Here is a 20,000-nt window from a genome sequence, read left to right as displayed (position 1 = left end):
GGGAAGTGGACTTTAATACTAAGAAGTGTAGCATAATGGAGTTTGGAAAAAGCAAAAACAGAATATCAGGAAAATATACAATTGGAAACAAAGAAGTAAAGAAAGTAGGATCCGAAAAAGATTTGGGAGTAATTATCACGAACGACTTGTCCTATGATATACAGATTAACAAAATTGTCGGGGAGACTTACAACTTGCTAAGATCAATAAAAGTGGCGTTTACATACTTGGACGAAGACATGATGAAAAAAATATTGGTTACATTGATAAGGCCGAGATTAGAGTATGCAGCGACATTGTGGTCCCCCAGTACCAAAAAGAATATAAAGAAAATAGAAAGAATCCAAAGAGCAGCTACAAAAATGGCACCTGCACTTGCAAACCTATCATACGAGGAGAGATTGGCTAAACTGGAGTTACCGACACTGGAGCAAAGAAGAGAGAGAGGTGACCTATTGACCATCTACAGAATCATGAAAGGCACAGAGGTACTCGATAGTGAGAACTTACTTAACTGGGACAAAAGAAACACAAGAGGACATGGAAAGAAAATAAAAAAACATAGCTATAGAAGAGAACTGAAGAAAAACAGTTTTCCTCATAGAGTTTTGGACACTTGGAACAAACTGGACAATGGAATAGTATGCGCAAAAACCATTCATGAGTTTAAAAACAAACTAGACACTGCAAGATACAAAGGCGGGACATCACGAGCATAGCTCCCCTTCCCGCAAAATACAACTAGGTAAATACAACTAGGTAAATACACACACACACACACACACACACACACACACACACACACACACACACACACACACACACACACACACACACACACACACACACACATATATGTATATATATATATATATATATATATATGTGTGTATATATATATATATATATGTGTGTGTGTGTGTGTGTGTGTGTGTGTGTGTGTGTGTGTGTGTGTGTGTGTGTGTGTGTGTGTGTGTGTGTGTGTGTGTGTGTGTGTGTGTGTGTGTGTGTGTGTGTGTGTGTGTGTGTGTGTATGTGTGTGTGCGCGTGTGTGTATGTATTTTGGGAGCAGGTTTTCTTCAATAGAGGTTTGATTAAATGCGATAGCATTCTGGAAGTTATTGATTTTCTTTCTTGTGTTTTCGATTTTTCTAATTATATTCTGCCCTTGGATGGGGTGGCCATAAACTAATTCCTTATAGTTTTCCATTTTATTACACGACGTTTCGTCTTTATTAAGACATGTTCTGGTATTTCTATTTTAAAGATACAATAAATATTTGTGATACCATAAGTTGGAATTTAAATCACATTAATGGTTGGACATATACAAGATTATATCTACAAATCAAACTGTTTAGAATTACAGTTAAGTTTTACACAGTAAAATTACATTTTAAATTTGACGGAAAATAAAATTACTACTACATGCCTTATAGGTGAAAGGTTCCCTTAATCTAAATGGCTGGAGGTTACATCTTGACCCTGGATGACCTTCGCTTGGAAAGGTGTGAGGGTGATTAAGGGATTATCTGTGATCTCTGGGCTTTTAAGCTGTTCGGTGGTCACATGAGGAACACAAAGGAACACAAAGGAAGAACAAACAACAGCAGGCTTACTGGTCCTAACGAGGCTGTTTGTGTTTACTAAACTAAGCTACAGTTAAGAAAACAGGGCAGAAGGCTGTTACTAATTTCCCTATTCCACCATTTTGGTTTATTTATTGCCGAACATCTCTCACGATAGGGAACACAGATATCTGCAGCATTATCAATATCAATCTCGTTTGAAGCTGTGCACCAGTCTGAGTTTTCTAGTAATGATCGAAGTCTATTAAAATTGGCTCTACGGAAGTCGGGTACTTTTTCTTTGCTCGTCTTAGATAAACTAGCTTCCATTTTCATTTTGAATGTGATGATACGATGATCGCTAGTACTGAATGTTGGGCCAACATTCACTTCATTTACAAGATTCTCTGTTGTAGAAAATATTAGGTCAAGGATATTATTTTCTCGAGTAGGGCTGTTTACGCATTGGTGGAAGGCGAATACAAATCCTCGCTCTATCTCTTAACCGGTAAGTTAAAGTCTCCCATGACTACTGTCTCGCAGCGTTGGTTAGTTTCTACGATTAAATCGAATAATTTTTCATCACTTTCCAGCAGCTGACCCGGTGGTCTATAAACAAGTCCAATCATTACTTTAGATTTACTGCGATTGTTTTTAATTTCAACAAAAGGGTATATCAACATTTGTTACTGCCTCTGTTTTTAACAGTGATGGTTGGAGGGAGTTATGGACATACAAGATAACTCCACCGCCTATTCTATTTTCTTTTCCGCAACTGAAAATTGAGTAGCCCGGCAAATAGTATTCAGCAATAAAATCTCGGCTTGATGTGTCCAACCATGTTTCTGTTACTTCTATCACGTGATAGTTACCTGTCGCTCCGAGAATCTCTAGATCGAATTTGTTTCGTACGCTGCCAGCATTTACGTAACAGAGGTTGATATCTGTGACTTTTCTTTTTTGCTCTATTACTGAGGTGTTGATGGGGGACTCCGCTGAGGAGAGGGGTTGTGTGGTGGGGAGGAGGAGGTGATGGGGGAATGGAGGTGGGTTGTGCTGAGGGGGAGGGGGAGGAAGAGGTGAAGGAGTGCATTCTATGACTGTACAGAGGTATACTAGATGTTAGGTCGCATTGCAAATTGATGGAGGGGCTTTTTCTCTAATGCACATGGTCTCTAAAAGTTGGAGCTTTCTGGAGTTGTTATGGTGGCCTATGATTTTGGTGTGCTTTGATATTAATTCTCTAGTGATTACAATGTTGTGGTATTTCTTTAGATGTTCCTTTATCGCCCATGTTTGATGGTACGATAATCTGCTTAACGTGCATTGGGTATGACCAATATAACTGGCTGGAAGTAGAAAGTTTTCCTCTGGACAAGTAAATACATAAATTACATTGGTCCTTTGCAATGCCTCTGGTTTGAATAAGTTATTTTTCATGACCAGTGAAGATGTTTTGGGATTTTTATAATATATGATGGCTTTTGTTTCATCATCCTTTTTTACGGGTTGGCAATTTCTCTTTATTATACCTAAAATACATGGGACTTTAGGATGTAGCAAATATAGAACAATTAGTATCATGAACCACTGAACACAAATAATCTTAAGAGTCATTACTAACAAAATAAGGAAAAAAACAACAACAAAGTATTGTACTCTAAGTTGCTACATGTAGATTCAGATAAATGCGTAGTTAGAATTTCTGTATGTGTGTATGTACATGCGTGTTAGCGAGAATCTTCGAGAACTTCCTAATTGCCATTGGTACATCTTAAATAATTATCAAATTATTTGTAATGCGAAAGTTGAGTGAATGGGATATAGATCTTTATTACTATCAAATTTGAAGTTGTCATGTAACTGAAAGTGTATGAATGTAAAATTTCTGTGTGCGAGTGAATAATTAAAATAATTGTATAAATTAGATTTAGCAACTGTTTTTGGATCAGACCACCCGGTGCTTAGTCACGCATACGGTGAACAGCGTGAGCTCTCGTAGGGTGCATCTCAGGTCATTTTTCTTGACTGTGGTGAAAGAGTGTGAAGACGTAGATTGTACTTTTCACGTACAATATATTAACTTTTGACGTGCAGCGTTTTACTCCACCTTATTGTTAACCAAACAATAAAAGGCCAGAAATAGCTGATGTACAATATGGGCTTGTACCAGATATGGGAACAAAGAAAACAATTTTTGTTGTAAGAATATTAGCTGAAAATATATTAGAGGTGCAAAAAGATCTATATGCCTGTTTCGTGGACTCCGAAAAGGCATTTGACAAAGTAAGACACAATGAATTAATAGAGATGTTGAAAAAAAAAAAAAAATAGGGGTGGATGGGAAGGATTTAAGGTCAGTAGCAAATCTCTATTGGGAGGAAAAAGCAGCAGTGAAAATAGGAGAACTGTCTGATTGGCAAAAGATTGAAAGAGGCGTAAAACAGGGATGTGTAATGTCGCCAGACCTGTTTAATGTATACAGTGAGATAATCATGAGAGATATTTACCACCTAAAAGGAGTAACAATAGGAGGAAGAAATCTCAATAATATTAGACACGCAGACGATACTGTGTTACTCGCAGAATCAAAAGTTCGGCTACAGGAATTAGTTACAGCACTAGTAGAAGCAAGTAGAAACAGAGGTCTAAAAGTGAATAAAAAGAAAACAGAAGTGATGGTAATGACGAAAAAACAAGAATGTCCAAGGGTAAGAATTCAAGTAGAAGGAAGAATATTGACACAGGTGGACCATTTCAATTACCTAGGAAGCATGTTAACTTGGGATGGGAAAAGCGACGACGAGATAAAGAGAAGGATAGCCATAACGAAAAATAATTTTAACAAAATTAAACACTTAGTAAATAACAATCAAATTAACGTGAGAACAAGAAAAAGATTAGAAAAATGTTACACTTGGTCAGTATTATTATATGGATGTGAAACTTGGACAACTAGTAAACAAATGCAGGACAAGATAAAAGCAAAAAGCAATAGAAATGTGGATTTGGAGAAGGATGCTGAAAATTTCATGGACAGAATTTAAAACAAACGAAGAAATACTGCAGCAAATAGGAACACAGAGGGAATTAATAACAACTATCAGGAAAAGACAGTTACACTTTGTAGGACACGTCGTGAGAAAACAACAGTTAAAACATACTTGCCTAACAGGAAAAATAGAAGGAAAGAGGGCAAGAGGAAGACCACGCAGAAAATATGTAGACGGATTAAGGACGTCTGTAGGAGATGAAATAACAAATGCCATCTTGTCAAGGAAAGCCATGTGCAGACAGGAATGGAGCTCCATGGTGGCCAACGTCCAAGTCGATACGGCACCCCGTGCGTGTGCAATATCTCTGAATGCTTTTTTATCTTTCTTGTACGCCTCTGTGTAAGTGTTTTGATAGAATATGTTTATCTGGTGTTTTGTTTGGGGTTTATCATGGGGTTTGTCTTGGGAATAAAAATTATGAAGGATTTCTTTTGTCATGTCAAAATCAGTGTTAGAGTATCCATTGTTTATATACATTTGTTTTATGTGCTTGAGTTCCTTATTCAGAGCTTTCCATGATGAACACACTAGTAAAGCTCTTTTTATATAAGCTCTAATGACACCTTTTTTGTAATTATTTGTGCATTCCCCATTTCCGTTCATGCATTTGTTTAAGTTAGTAGGCTTCCGGTATACACTCATGGTAAATTTATTGGATTTGGAGTCTACTAATATGTCTAGGAAGGGGAGAGTTCCGTTGTTGTTCATTTCCACAGTGAATGAGAGTCCAGAAATCTCTTGGAGGCGGTATCTTAATAGTTCAAGGTCTTCATTTGATTTAGTACTAACAAATATATCATCGATGTATCTACAATATATATGTGGTGTTATATCACTGTTTTGGAAAACCCTGTGTTTGCTTGGGCAAATAGGACGCCTAGTGGTGACCCCATAGAAACACCGTCGGTTTGAATATATAGTTTTCCCTCTGGGCATCTAAAAGTAACTTCTGTAGTGGAAGTTTTTAATAATTCTCTCATGGAGTTATGTGGAATTTTAGTGGTGGGAGACCACTATGATGGTATACATAATCTAAGATGATATTAATGGTTCTTGTTACAGGGATTTCAGTAAAGAGGTTTTGGGCATCTAATGATGCTATGGAACCTTTGGCCTGGTTGGTGTTTAAAAGGTCAATGAATTCCTCAGGTAGTAGTAATTTTATTTTTTGTCAAATTTAAAATGTAATTTTACTGTGTAAAACTTAACTGTAATTCTAAACTGTTATATTTGTAGATATAATCTTGTATATGTCCAACCATTAATGTAATTTAAATTCCAACTTGTAGTATCAAAAATATTTATTGTATCTTTAAAATAGAAATACCAGATGTCTTAAAGACGAAACGTCGTGTAATAAAATAAAAAACTATAAGGAATTAGTTTATGGCCACCCCCATCCAAGGGCAGAGTATAATTAGAAAAATCGAAAACACAAGAAAGAAAATAAACTTACAGAATGCTGTCGCATTTAATCAAACACACACACACACACACACACACACACACACACACACACACACACACACACACACACACACACACACACACACACACACACACACACACATATATATATATATATATATATATATATATATATATATATACATATATATATATATATATATAAATATATATATATATATATATATATATATATATATACAATAAAAACACTAGGAGCGTGTGCTCACAAATGCGTAAGTAACCACTAGGAAAAGTAAACTAACGAAGCAGAACGCTTTCGTATAATTGCATCTTCAGTGCAGATACAAAGAAGGAATTATAAAATGAAGAAACATATATTCATGTATTCTGTACCTTGTTTCTTCATTTTTGTAATTCCTTCTTTGTATCTGCACTGAAGATGTAATTATACGAAAACGCTCTGCTTCGTTAGTTTACTTTTCCTAGTGGTTACTTACGCATATATATATATATATATAGATATATATATATATATATATATATACTATGTACAGATATATGTGTAAATATATATATATATATACATATATATAATATGTACATATAGATGTATAAATATATATTCATATATATATTTATATATATATATATATATATATATATATATATACACCTATCCGAGTGTTGACACCTTGACGTGGTGGATAGGCTTGAGAATCTTAATGACTACAAAAGCTATGTCGATAAAGAAAATCTCTGCAGGGCCACCCACATCGAACAGATTTTGTAAGAAAGATCAGACAAAGAGCAGCTCACACGCACAGTCGCAGGACCCACTTCAAACTGGCACGTCCCTGATGGCGAACAGGGAAACTCCTCATAGATATATGGGGTACCGTCATAATGACGGCGTGGACCATTGGGCTTCACCGAATATAATGAATAAGGTGACACCAGAGAAATATCTCATCAGAAACCAGTTGGCACGGAGGTGAGATTGCTGCCAACCCCCCTTCATAGCCAATATGAACAGCACAACCAAAACAAAACCGAGCGTTCCTGTTGGATCATCGTCTCCTAAAGGTCCAACCGCATTGCCTCGTGTGCTTACGGGCAGTGTGCCACCGAATGTGAGTAAGCACTGTCCAAGCAGATCCAAGTCTTGGACATTAAACAACATGAAGAAAATTAAGATCTATACTTACAACGTAAGAGTCTCTCAGAAGATCATAGGCTGGAGAGTTTAATGGAAGAACTAGACAACATCAAGTGGGACATCGTAGGACTGAGCGAAGTACGAAGAGCGGAAGAAAAGCTGATACAATTACAAGATGGTCACCACCTGTTCTACTATAGAGGTAAGGACAAAGAAAGATCTAGTGGAGTAGGATTCTTAATAAACTGAGAGGTTGCTGGTAACGTAGTCAAGTCAAAGTCAGTAGTTTGTCAGACAGGGTAGCTTGAATTGTGATTAGGCTGTGTAAAAGGTACACTCTAAAAATAATTCAAGTTTATGCACCAACTTGACAGAGTTCAGACGATGAAATTGAGTCGCTCTATGATGATTTAAGTCAGGTAATGGATCAAGAAAAAAGTAAGTACACGTTGGTAATAGGCGACTTTAATGCTAAAATGGAGAAGAAGATGGACGATGAGACGTACATTGGTAAGTTTGGAGTAGGTGAAAGAAATGACAGAGGCGAGATGTTGGTCAATTTTGCAGAGAACTACAACATGAGGATGATGAACACTTTCTTCCAAAAGCGTGTAGGTCGTAAATGGACGTGGTGAAGTCCAGATGTAACAACAAAGAACGAAATAGACTTCATATTAGATGAGAGCAAAAGCGTTAACAATGTTACGGTGATAAATATAGTCAATATAGGTAGTGACCATAGAATGGTATGTTGCACAGCTAAATTCAATATCAGAACCGAGAGAAATAAACTAATTTTAAATAGATTCGAAGCTCTAAGAACTAATGACGACACCGTGGAAAATATTAATTTGAATTTAGTGAATATCATTAGGGAATCGGCAGAGAAAGTAGGAAGTACAAAAAACATTAGAGAAAACAAATACTCCCAAGCTACAAATGACCTTATTAAAAGAAGAAGGACCATGCCGATTAAAAGTAGGAGAGATGAAATAGAAAGAGTAGAACTAAAGAAGCTTATCAACAAAAGGCAGAGATTAGAGAAAAGAAAGAGAAACATGGATGAAACAGAGGAAACTATTCGGAAGGGTAAATGTATTAAAGTGACCGAGCGAAAACAGGCTTTAGGAAGACAGCAAATGATATATTTGAAAGATAGAAATGGAGAAATGATTAAATGTAGAGACAAAATGGTAAAAAGAGTAGAATGATTTTACCAAGAGCTTTACTCGTCGAAGACCGTAATTGAATCAGTATATTCATGTGTAGGCGTTAGTAGTGTACCAGAGATTACAAAGGAAGAAGTAGAATTTGCTCTAAAAACTATGAAACGAAGAAAAGCACCTGGGGAAGATGGTATATCGATAGATCTGTTGAAAGACGCAGGGAAATTGGTTCATATTAAATTAGCTGAGTTGTACACCCAGTGCTTACGTCAAGAAAGCGTTCCTGATGCGTGGTGTAATGCTATAGTGATTTTGCATTATAAAAAGGAGACCAAAAGGACCTTAGTATAACTATCGACCGATTAGCTTGCTATCAAATGTATATAAAGTATTCTCCAAGATCCTTACAAATAGACTAAGTCAAGTTTTAGATGAAAACCAACCGAGAGAATACGGCAGGATTTAGGAGCGGATATTCGACCCTAGACCATTTGCAGGCGATAAACCAAACAATCGAGAAAACGACAGAATGCAATAAACCTGTGTTTAGCATTTGTAGATTAAGAGAAGGCCTTTGACTTAGTAGAACAAATAGCAATACTAAACTCGCTACGCAAGCAGGGTACAAAAGAACAGATCGTAAAAGTTTTAGAAAAGATTTATGCGAAAGGTACCGCTATAGTTCGACTACATAAAGATACAGAAAAGATCAAGATCGAGAAAAGAGTACGGCAAGGTGATACAATTTCACCGAAACCATTTACAGCTTGCTTTGAAGATATTTTCAGAAGATTGAGTTGGGAAAAGAAAGGTTTAAAGATTAATGGCGAATATTTGAACCACCTAAGATTTGCGGATGACATTATTCTTATTTCAGAAAGAGCAGAGGACTTGCAAGATATGCTGAGGGATCTAAACAAGGAAAGTGTCAAAGTAGGTTTAAAAATGAATAAAAGTAAAACCAAAGTAATATTCGACATGAAAGTTCAAAGTAAATATATTGTAATTGATGATGAGCGTCTTGAGGAAGTTGATGAATATAATTATTTAGGCCAGATGGTGAAAGTGACGATTGATCATGATAATGAAATAAAAAGACGCATTACAATTGGTTGGAAAGTGTTTGGTAACTATAGTAAGATCCTGAGAGGCTCTCTACCTTTATGTTTGAAACGTAAAGTTTACAATCAATGCATTCTACCAGCAATAATCTACGGGTGTGAGACTTGGAAACTAACGAAAGCAATGGAAACAAAAATATGGACAGCACAGAGGAGAATGGAGAGATCAATAATGGGAATAACGCTGAGAGACGAAAGAGAGCAAGTTGGGTGAGAGAGCAGACTAGAGTGAAAGATATTGTTGAAGCAGTAAAAGAGAGGAAGTGGAATTGGGCAGGTAAGTTAGTGCGAACGACTGATGAGCGATGGAGCAAATGTGTTAGTGAGTGGACGCCGCGAGATTGGAAGCGTGGAAGAGGGAGACCAGACAGAAGGTGGAGAGACGAGATTGAGAAGTTTTCAGGATTGACGTGGCAGAGGATGGCGTGGTCGTGTGAATCATAGAGTGCTATGAAGGAGGCCTTTGTTCAGCAGTGGACTCAGGATGGCTGATTTGATATATATATATATATATATATATATGTGTGTGTGTGTGTGTGTGTGTGTGTGTGTGTGTGTGTGTGTGTGTGTGTGTGTGTGTGTGTATATATATAAAATATATATATATATATATATATATATATATATATATATATATATATATATATATATTGTCATGGGCTTGCTTGGTTTGGCATGAGTTGATGGAAAGTATGAAAATAAATTCGAGTGTAGGGGTAAGTCGAGTCCCAGATCGGGAGTAAGCCCGTAACAATAAAGTGGAACGTATAGATAATATGTTCCGATGAAAAGATGAGACTGGATGTAAGCAAGATTTTAAGAAAGATTAGGTAAGAGAGAAGTCTACACGTAACTTAAATAATCTATTTTTATGACAAGCGAGAAATATATATTTACTGTTTTTACATTTAAATACATACAACTCACATTTCACTGAGAGATCTAACAAATATACAATCCTATCTAAATACATATAACTAAAGAAACAAAAATAATGTCCAAGACAATAGTTTACAATAAATACTTGCACAAAGATGCGGTGTACTGATATTACAGCGACAAAGGGGTGAGACCAGGTACGTGAAATCCTCAGGGGGGGTTATAAGTAAGAGCGAGAGCCGGCTGAAGGCCGGTCCCTTTATATAGTCGAGGGGGGCGTGGATAATTGTTTCAGAGTAGTAATACACGGGATGCAAGGCCCGGGTGTCGTCGTTTGCTTGCAGCAAGACCCCTCCTATCCCTTCCCCCGATGCGTCTACGTGGAGGACGAAGGGTTGGGAGTAGTTATGGGTCTTCAACACAGTTTCGCTGCTCAGGAACTGCCGAAGGGTCTCAAACGAGCGTTGGTGTGTTGGAGATCAGAAGAATTTCTCCTTGGGACTGGTGAGGGCGGCGAGGAGGGCCGCGATGGATGAAAAGTTGCGGCAGAAGCGACGGTAGAACCTCACCATCCCCAAGAATCATTGTAGAGACTTCCGGTTGGATGGTACTGGGAAGTTCAGGATAGCCTCCACGTTCGCTTGCTTTGGTCGGTACTGTCCGTTTCCCACCTCATGCCCCAGGTATGACATCGTCGTGCTGCCAAAGATGGACTTAGACAGATTGATGGGTAGTGTAAGAGGCCGGTAGTGTACGAATGGAAATGAGCTAGGGCATTAGAATAATTCAGACTCGACGCCTGCTCGAGAGCGACGTTATGTCTATGTAAACACACCGACGGTGGTGACTGTTTTATAATCGATGATGTAATCAAAACTCTGTAAGCGCAGGTTAGCTTCGTTTGACTAATGCTGAGGTAAACAATTTTGCTAGTGGCATTGCAATGGCTTTCCGTATTGGTGCAAGGTGGAGAAGGAGAAAAAAAACAACTATTGGTGCATGAATTCAAAGTCACGCCCATAAGGAGTGACATTTACTTCAGAAGTCACCGGAGATTGGATTAGAAAAATTAGTGACGTCAGACGAAGGTAGCTTAGCGTAGGATACGGGATCTCGTCAGAGGATCAAGAGACGATCTAGAGAGACGATCTAGAGAGACGATCTAGAGAGACGATCTAGGGAGACGATCGAGAGAGACGATGTAGAGACGAGAGAAAGAGATCCTGAGTGTAACAAGAAGGTGAAATTACAGTGAAAGAAGAAAGAAAATTCACCACCCTTGTATTAACCCAAAGGACGAGAGAACTAGGCACGGGGCCTAGAAAATAGTGAGACTACAGGAAATACAAGGCATTGGGCCTACTGCTTAAGAGGAACTTGAATATTTAGTGAAACTCACGTAACGAAGGCAAGGGGCCTTGAGACGAGTGGTATTACAAGTCAAATATACGTGTAATGGTCGACAACCGACAGTGGTGGTGACAGTGGTGACAAGGGGTGGCGAAAGGTAGCAGTCCTTGACTGTCACCGTGTTTAGCTTCCGGTAGTCGATACAGAGCCTCCACTCATCACCTTTCTTCGAGACTAGAAGCACCGGCGATGCCCAGGGGGAGCAGCTAGGTTCAGCTAGTCCGTTCTCCAACAGGTAGGCCACTTCTTTCTGCATCTTCTCTGCCTTGTGGGGGTTTGATGCGGTAAGGGGTATGGTGGATAGGATGAGTATCAGGGTGCAATTCTATATCATGAGTAATGGTGGTGCACAATCCTGGTTTATCCGAGAAGACGGAGGGGTGTTTCTCGAATAACCGAATTATGCTTTCCCGTTTCGTTTCATCTAGGTGCACTGAATAGGGTCTGCAAGGAGGGCAGAGTTGGACTTGAGAGGAGTCGTATCGACCTCTCGTAAGTTAGGTTCATCGGTAAGAGGGGATTTTACAAGGCATGATACTGGTCTCTCTAGCACATTATTAGGCTTTCTACGGACGTACTCTTTCATTAGATTGATGTGAACGAGTCTAGAATCTTTACGACGGTCAAGAGCGAGGACCACGTAATTTTGCTTATCCAGCCGATGAGAAACTACATACGGGCCCTGGAATTTGAGAGAAAGAGGGATCCCTGGGACTGGTAAGAGAAGTACCTCATCACCTGTATTGAATTTCCTAACTTTAACCTTTTTGTCAAAATGAGCCTTCATTTTTTGTTGAGAGATTTTTAGATTTTCCAAGGCAATGCTCCTTACTTTGTGCAGTTGACTTTTTAATTTATCCAAGAATTGATTCACTGTCTGGTTAGGATATTGAGGAGTTTCCTGGTACCACTGTTCTTTTAGAACCTTGAGGGGCCCTCTTATCTGGCGCCCATAGAGCAGTTCAAAGGGAGAGTATCCCAATGACTGTTGAACCGTCTCTCTGACAGCGAACAGCATTAGTGGTAACCCCTCATCCCAATCAGAAGAAGATTGATTGCAATATTTTTTTAGCATTGGCTTGAGAGATTGATGAAAACGTTCTGATGCCCCTTGTGATTCCGGATGATAAATAGAGTATAGGATTTGGGAAATACCTAGCTCCTTTAGGATACTGGCAAAGAAATCGCTCGTGAAATTAGTTCCTCGATCGGATTGAATTTCTTTTGGCAATCCTACATGAGCAAAAAATTTCAAGAAGGTGTCAGTTATAACATTGGCATTTATTTTCTTAAGAGGAAAAGCTTCAGGATACCTCATTACCGGGCACATGACAGTAAGAATGAGTTTATTTCCCTTTTTGGTCTTAGGCAGGGGTCCAACACAGTCTATATAATGATTTTATCAAAGGGCTCATCTGGAACTGGAATGGGGTTTAAGGGAGCCTGGGGAATTTTCTGGTTCGGCTTGCCCACCATTTGACAAATGTGGCAAGACCTCACATATTCTGAGATTGTCTCTTTTAAACTAGGTCAGAAGAAATTATCTTGAATTTTCTTATATGTTTTACTGACTCCCATATGTCCTCCAGCTCCATAATGGGCTATTTCAATCACTTGATTTCTGATGGATAAAGAGATAACTATCTGGTGGACCTTTGGCCAAGAATCACGGTCAGAGCAATTGGAAGGTTTGCTTTATCTCATCAAGATACCATCCTGGTAATAGTAACCTGGGAAATGGTCGACCTCTTCCCTGGAATCGACCACTAGTCTATGAAAAATCCTTAAGGTGGGATCATCGTTTTGAGCTTTGATTAAGCTCTCTCGGGAAATTGTTTGGTTGGGGAGATAAAACTTATAGGATACATTACTATTAGAGAGGGGAGTTTGAGATTTGGTGACTGCGCACAGGGGAAAAATTTTAGGGTGAAGGTGATCTTCCACAACAGTAGGGGTCTTGTCACTAGAGAACTTTGTAATATCTGGAGGAGGAACAACCATAGAACCAGCTAGATCATTTCCTAGGATGAGATCAACCCCGGGGACAGGCATAGTCTTTCCAGACGGCAACTTCTACTTCTCTCTGGAACAACTAACATTTTAAAATGACTCGAGCTAGCTCAATGGACTGGATAGAGGATAAATCACTGGCAGTTACTTTTCTTCTTGTCATTCTCTTATTTATATCAGGTAAAGCCTGTTTGCTCACTATGGACTGAGCTGCTCCGGTATCTCGTAATATTGTTATGGGGAAAAGGGGGCTTTTCTCATCAGTAGAAATTTCACCATGGGACTTGAAATCTTTAAAGGCATCTTCACAGGGGGGAAAGGTACCATTTACTACATGGGTCACTGGTTTAGGAGGACCGTAAGATTTTAGTCCAGTATACTGGGTAGGTGCTTTCGACACACTTGGGCACTTTGACATTCTGCAACCTGGCTTTTGGCATCGAGTGATGTGATGGCCAGGTTTCTTACAGTAGTTACAGGAAGAGTAGAGGGGGGTAGGGATAGAGGTCTTTCCTGCCTGCTTATCATCGGGAGTGGCAAGGGAACCTACTGATAGCTATACAAAATTGCTTCCCCGCTGTACGTTCAACCTGTTAAGTACCGCAAATTGATCGGCAAGTAGAGCTGCTTCAGTTAAATCAAGCACATCTTTTCCATTTAAATGAAGCATGATTTGGAATGGAATTCTGCGTTTAAATTCCTCGAGGACCATCAAGTTAACGAGTTGATCATAAGTCTTTACTTTATTGGCAGAGATCCATTGTTTAAAGATTCTGATTTTTTTCAGAGGCAAATTCGACAGATGTCGAGTTATTTGCTTTGGTCAGATTTCGGAACTTTTGAGGGTAAGACTCAAGGGTAACTTGATAGGCATTGAGGATACTAAATTTGACTAAATCATAGGAAGAGTACTCCTCAAGACTGTTGAAGACTTTGGCGGCTGTTCCTACCAATTTGCTTTGAATAATCCATACTCATTCTTCTACGGGCCAGTTTAAGTGCTCAGCTAGACGTTCAAATTGTCTAAAGAAGTATTCTGGGTCTGACTCATTAAAATTGGGAATAGAGGCAACTTGGTTATTCAATAGGTGGGCAGATTTATTATTCCTATCTATTTCACCCAACGTCAATTTACGTTGGTATTCCAGTTCAAGCTCACATTGTTTTTCTCTGTCACGTTCTCTGTCACGTTCTCTGTCACGTTCCTCCTTTCTCACGGTCTTTTTTCTCTCTTTCTTTTCGTTCTTTCTCACGTTCTCTCTCTCTTCTCGTTCTTTCTCACGTATTTTTAATCTTATTAATTCAAGCTCCCGCTCATGTCTCATTTTTTCTCTCTCTAGTTTAATTTTCTCTAATTCTAAAGATTCAACTGATTTATTTAAGGGAGAGTGGGGGCTTCAGACTGAAAGGGGGGAGGTCACTGTTGCCTGCATTCGGGTCTCTTTCAGTTTCGTCACGAGCACTCTCCTGGTGAATTAATTCGAATGCGTCTGCATCCAGTACCAATGAATCTACGAGGCGTTCGATAACTACTCTTTTAAGTTCATCCTTTCGTAATTTAGAAGGGGCATTAATTTGGTAGGTTTGAGCCAACAGTCTCCAGTCATCCCTCTTGAGATCATACTCTAACTGATCCACTGAAGGATTATTAACAAAAGTATCTATATTGAAAGCCATTGTAAGTATGTCTCTATTCGTAGAATTCCACTCCAGAGAATTAATGTTAACCAAACCTTGGACTTCGCATACGGAAATGGATTAATTCCCTGTTCGGGTGGAGTGAAATTTATGGTGGGTCTCTGTAAGAACCCGATCTATGAACATTTATTCTATAGACGGTATGTATACTAAGGTATCAGCGCCCAGAACTACACGCCCGAGACTGCGGGTAGTCTGCTTAGAGGTTTCCCGATAGGAAAGAGGAGAGCTCACACATAGACTGTCGCTGTATCAGAATATGGCTAACTAATGGTCTGAATCTTAGAATACATGGTTTACTGTGCAGGTATATTGAACTTTTGATGCTGTGGGGGGATAGTATGAATCTCCTAAGCACAGATAGTGAGGGAAAGGTCACTATAACGGGGTCGTAATAATGGTTCGACGTAAGGGCTACAGCAAATGGGTAGTTTGGAGGGTAGCTAGTTAACTTAGGAGGGGGTTGGTAGTTGAATACCGGAAAATTATTTGGTCGAGTTACTGCGTCCTATATAAGACTGGATGTAAGCAAGATTTTAAGAAAGGTTAGGTAAGATAGAAGTCTGCACGAAACTTGAATAATCTATTTCTATGACAAACGAGAAATAAAGATTTACTGTTTACAACTCATAGTTCACTGAGAGACCTAACAAATATACAATCCTATCTAAATACATATAACTAAAGAAACATGAATAATGTCCAAGACAATGGTTCACACTAAATAGTTGCACAAAGATACGGTGTACCGATATAATAGCGACGAAGGGGTGAGACCAGGTACGTGAAGTCCTCGGGGGGGGGGGGGGGTTGTAGGTAAGTGTGAGAACCGCCTGAAGGCCAGTCCCTTTATATAGTCGAGGGGGTGGCGTGGCTAATTGTTTTATGGACAACATCTTCCTCCTCCTCCTCCTCCTTGTCTTCCTCATTCCATGCTTGCACTCTTATCCCCTCCGCTCCAGTAATCTACTTTCCCAACCTGTTGGGACACTTCTGATCCTAAATCTATTTTCCTTTCTCCAATTCCTTCCTTCCTTTTCTTCATCACCCCCTCACTCTCTCTCCTGGCTTCTTTTCACTCCCTTCTCCTTATGCCCCTCTACAACTTCCTCATCTCCGCTGTCTCCTGCATCTCCCCTTTCACAATTCTTCTTTGCCACTCCTCTCCTTCCTGTGCTCTCTCCCTCAGCTCCTGTCTTGCTGTCGGATCTCTTTGCTGAGTGTTTGCTTCGTCGTTTGGGGGAGATTTGGTGGGCCAGTGTTTGGCGTGCTCGTCTCATTTCCTGAGTATTTTAGGTTTTGCGTTCTTCCTAGTGCAGAGACATTTTCCAGATTCCTTACTCATTCATACCCCCAGTCATTTGCTTGACTCGTGTGTCATATAAGTTGACCAATCGTTCTATTAAGTAATAGGCTACTCATTCTATGCTATTATAGTTCTCATTTCTTATTTCTTATCTATTTTTTCTTGTCTTATTTCTTATGTCTTGTTTCTTATTTCTTATTTCTTGTTTCGTGCTTTTTTGTTTCTTTTTTCTTTTTTCTTACATCTTATTTCTTGTTTCTTGTTTCTCATTTATTGTTTTGTTATTTATTATTCATTTATTTCTTATTTATTGTTTATTATTTATTTATCATTTACTATTTATTATTTACTATTTATTATTAGTTATTTACTATTTATTACTTATTGTTAAATGTTTATTATTTATTATTTATTATTCATTATTTCTATTTTTATCTATCATTATTATTATTCATTTCTATTTATTATTTATCATTTATTGTGTATTATTCAATACTTATTACATATTTATTATTTGTTGTTTATTAAATATAATTTATTCATATTGATAATTTTTTTGTCAATTGTTATTTGTTACCTATTATTTACTTTTCTTTAACATTACTTTTATCCATTATCTATCAATTACGCATTGTCAATCATTTCTTATATATATATATATATATATATATATATATATATATATATATATATATATATATATATATATTATATATATATATATATATATATGTGTGTGTGTGTGTGTGTGTGTGTGTGTGTGTGTGTGTGTGCGTGTATATATATATATATATATATATGTATATATATATATATATATGTGTGTATATATACAGTATATATATATATATATATATATATATATAGATATATATATATATATATATATTATCTGATATCTATCTATTTAACATTTATTATGCATAGTTTATTATTCATTACTTATTATTTATAAAAAAAAATTCTGGTGCTTATTACTTATTACAAATAATTTATCATGATCATCACTTATCATTTAATATTTGCTATTTCATATTTATTATCTATTACTAGTTTTTCATTATTTATTATTTCTTAGCTATGAATAACGCTTTATTATTCATTATTTATTATTCATTATCTTTCATTTATGATCTACTTTTTATCATCTAATATCTATTGTTCAATATTTATACTTTTTTAGTTTTTATTGTGATTCATTCTTTAAGATTTATTGTTTATTACGCATTATCTACTCAAACTTTTGATTAATAATTATTTGTTATTATTTATATATTATTCATTACTTGTCATTATATCCTTGTCGCTTATATCGCTTATTGTTTATCATTTCAATCTACTATTTATCAATCATTATTTATTTTCTATTTATTATCACTGTTTATTACTTATTGCCTATTTTTCTTCAGTGTTTATGATTTATTTTTCATCACTAGTTATTTATTTTTTATTTCTATTGTTTATTATTTATTATATATTTATATTTTTCGTATTTGAATAATTAGCGATAATGACTTGGAATCTACTTATCTTTTTGCCTCTCTATCTCTCTATCTCTCTTTATATATATATATATATAAATATATATATATATATATATATATATATATATATCTATATATATGTATATATATATATATATATATATATATATATATATATGTATATATATATATATATATATATATATATATATATATATAAGAATTAAGTCACAATTTTATACAGCCACATGATACACGTTTGACAATATTGTACGGACAACATTGATTTAAATATAGGCCGCTTGGGAACGCTGAAAGGATCTTGACACTCTGCGTAGGGGGACACTTCGCCCAGGAGGAGGAGGTGGAAGGGGGAGGGAGAGGGGGGAGTCAGGTAGGATGGTTCGTCTCGCAGGGTCACCGTGCTGGTCAAGAAGGGGTTGGTGAGGTGGAGGAGGGGGAGAGGAAGGAGGTGGGTGTTGCTGCCGATGTGCTCCAAATCTAGAAGAGGAATTAAATAGTGGAATGACAGAAGTCATGTCGGATTGAATGTTGATTATTGGAGCTCTTTCCCTTATGTGGATGGCTTCAAACATTTTTAATTCTTTTATTTTGTTACAATGTGCGACTATTTTAGTGTTTTTGACGATAGTCTTCCTATCAATTACAGCCTGGTGGTATTGGAGGTGATGTTGTTTAATTGCTCCTTGTTGTAAATGTAGGGACAACCGTCTACTCAGTTGGCACGTCGTGAACCCAATGTAGAATTACGGGATGCGTAGTCCCCGGTAGTACAACGGTATTCATATATAACCTTGGTTCTCGTTAATGTGCCGCCATTGCCAGACAGATTGTTTTTCATAACCAGGGAACAGGTACAGGGGTTGTCGTAGAATATGGTTACTCTTACAAAGGATTACAAAGGCGGAGTATGGCAACAGGAGACCTCCTGGTCCATATCTAGGTCGGATGCGAAAAAAATCATAATAATAATAAAATAATAAATAAAAACTATAATAATGTAAATAACAAATAAAATACATAAATAAATGCATAGGTATAGTTAAATAATAAACAAACAGGTAAATAGTAAATAATAATAAATTGACATATAAATAATAATAAATAAAAATCAAACAGACAAATGATAAAACAAAAAACAAATAATATAAAATAAATTATAATCATTACAGCATCTTGCTTAGGTGTTTATCTAAGTGATTCTTAATCTATCATAATCACCAATTGGACTACAATTTCTATGTATGAGGTCTTTTTTCTGTTTCTCGTCTTGTCGGTAAGAGCTACAAAAATATTCTGATAGAATACAGTGACGGTCTTTGCTTGGTCCGATGTTCTCACACTAACCTTGCGTTCTAGTAAGTCCTTAGCTACACTGTCAAAGTCTTGACTGGAGTAACCATTATTCACAAGCATCTGGCGCAGGTAAGTAAACTCTAAATGGGGCATGTGCCAAGAGGAACAAATGGAAATTGCCCGCCGGACATATGCCCTAATAACGTTTTTCCTATAATTAAGAGAGCATTCACCAAGACCGTTCATACATATCAGTGGGCTTGCGATACACCATAGTTTTAAAGTTATCAGAAGTCGCCAAAACATCAAGGAAAGGGATCTTATTGTTAACATTGAACTCTGTTGAAAATCGTAACCCGGAAATGGCTTGGAGATTAAATATGAGCTCTTCAAGCATA

This window comes from Oratosquilla oratoria, chromosome 1 (assembly GCF_046742065.1).
Source record: "Oratosquilla oratoria isolate Oo_2021 chromosome 1, ASM4674206v1, whole genome shotgun sequence".
Lineage (NCBI taxonomy): Eukaryota > Metazoa > Arthropoda > Malacostraca > Stomatopoda > Squillidae > Oratosquilla > Oratosquilla oratoria.
Note: the sequence above shows the minus strand (reverse complement) of the source record.